The sequence below is a fragment of the Octopus bimaculoides genome, chromosome 1 (genome assembly GCF_001194135.2).
Source record: "Octopus bimaculoides isolate UCB-OBI-ISO-001 chromosome 1, ASM119413v2, whole genome shotgun sequence".
NCBI classification, from domain to species: domain Eukaryota; kingdom Metazoa; phylum Mollusca; class Cephalopoda; order Octopoda; family Octopodidae; genus Octopus; species Octopus bimaculoides.
The window spans coordinates 51,970,397-51,973,002 of NC_068981.1; positions in this window are offsets into that span (position 1 = coordinate 51,970,397).

Consider the following 2,606-nt stretch of genomic DNA (forward strand, 5'->3'; position numbering starts at 1 on the left):
ATATACATACATACATATACATACATACAGATATATATATATATATACACCTATATATATATATACATACGTGTGCATATATATGTATGTAATACACATATGCAAATATATATGTATATATATATATGTGTGTGTGTGTATATATATATATATATGTGTGTGTGTGTGTGTATGTGTGTACCACATCCTCGCGTTGTTTTTTCTTGTATATATGTATGTATGTATGCATATATTTACATATGTATATGTCTATATATATATATATATATATATGTGTGTGTGTGTGTGTGTGTGTGTATACATATAACATATACATATGTATATATATATGCATATGTATGTATACATATTGTGTGTGTTTATGTGTGTATGATGGTATCAATGTATGTATGTATGTATTATGTATGTGTATATACGTCAGCTGTCAAGCTACGCTCTTTTATGTTATGAGCTCAAATCTTATACACGGTGATCCTTTAATCAACTAGGGACAATAGGATAAGTACTAATCAGGTATTAGAGCAAAATTAATCAGCTAAATACTTCATCATAATGTTTGTCTCTTCGTTAAGGCGGCAAGCCGGCAGAATCTTTACCGCCGAAGACAAAATGCTTAGTGGCATTGTGTCCGTCTTTACGTTCTGAGTTCGAATTCCACCGAGGTCGACTTTATCTTTCATCTTTTCGTTGTCGACAAAATAAGTATCAGCTGACTATAGTGGCGATCTAATCGACTTAACCCTTCCTCCGAAATTGCTGGCCTTGTACCAAAATTTGAAATCAATATTTGTCTTTTCGCTTGTATATTCGAAAACACACACACATACACATGCACATTTATATATATATATATATATGTGTGTGTGTGTGTGTGTGTGTGTATGTGTATGTGTGTGTGTATATATGTGTGTGTGTGTGTGTGTGTGTGTGAACATGTATATATACATGTGTGTGTGCGTGTCTATGTATGTATATAGGTTTATATATGCCCTTATATGCATATAAGTACACATAAATACTTTTCATATCAGGCTTTCTGATGAGCACCCGAATTGGCTGAAATGGATTTATAATACCGTATTGTATAAATATTAAAACACACACACACATTCTAAAATGATATATGATGGTTATTAGAAATTCCATGTTGATTTCTGTGCTGCAGAACCACCGGGACTCAGACATTCCTTCAGTAATACATGTCCCTTCAGTATTACATGTCTCAAGGAATTGTCTACCTATCTAGACACTCCCACACTCCTGAACATACAATCTTTGCTGACATCTGAATTCCCTACATTCACATGCCTCTGAAGTGTGCCAATAGGGGAGAAGAGAAGGTGCACCAAGAAAAGAAGGTAACCTGGTTTTATTCACAATTCAGCTTCCATTTTATATTTAATATAGCCAGGAAATTCTTGATTTTTAAGAGAACATTTCTAACCAACATATACAGCTTATGAAAACCAATAAGTTGACAGTCAGCTATTCCTGGCTAGACAACATATTTCTCAGGTGACACAATACAACCGAAAACTTACAAACACACAGAACTTAAATCAACTTGTAACGACTGGAAAACTTATACCTGCCCACTGAGGAGGTCTCCATCGGAAGCAATAATTTATTGTGTATCTATAGCACCTTTGGTTGATATTGAAGAGAGTTGGATGCTATTGAAGAGAGGTGATATTAAAGAAAGTTTAAGATTCACTGAAAACATTCAAAATCACTTTTTATCACCATCAGCACTCACTGAGGTCAAATACCATAAAAAAAATTCCAAATCCTTATCCAAAGTCTTCTTGAAACTTGGGGATCAGTAAGCGTAACACCTTCCAATAACCTGAATTATCATAAATAAAACCATCCCATACGTCATTAAACAGCATTCTTCGTGTTACTTTAAAGCACCATCTACTAAGACAGTAAGTGACGTTACTTAACCGCAAATCAGAGATATTATCTAATTGTCATAATCTTAGAAATGTCCTCTTGTACGAAGGAATAATCTCTTCCTCACGCCCAAAAATCCAAAGACAACAAATTCCACTCAATAGCCATGGAACGTAACAACCGTCATTTATAGTCGCACCTTCATTATTAAAAGAGTGTACTGATGGTGGGAGGTTCTTCCCTTAATCAATAGAATTTCAATCAGCAATATTTCCGTTTTTCAACATATTCGATCACGTAGCACCTTTTCACAAATGCGAATCCACCTAGCTGGTGCATTGCAGACATATATAATATAACAAATTAAATGCGCACTGTAATATTTCGAGTAACAACAGAAAGAATCATCAACTGATTTCCCCTACTTATGTCATAAATACATAGTGTATACTTATGTGTACCTGAGTGCGTTCGTGTTTGAATATGTCCGCGAGTGTGTTATGGGCATGTGTATAGTGACAAAGTGCGTGAATTTTATTTTTGTCTACATATATTACAAGAAACAAGTTGCTGGGTTGAGAATACTGTGTTTGATATCCTCTGTATCTATCTATCTATCTATCTATCTATTTATCTATCTATCTATCTACCTATTTATCTATATATCTATATATATATATATATATATATATATATATATATATATATAT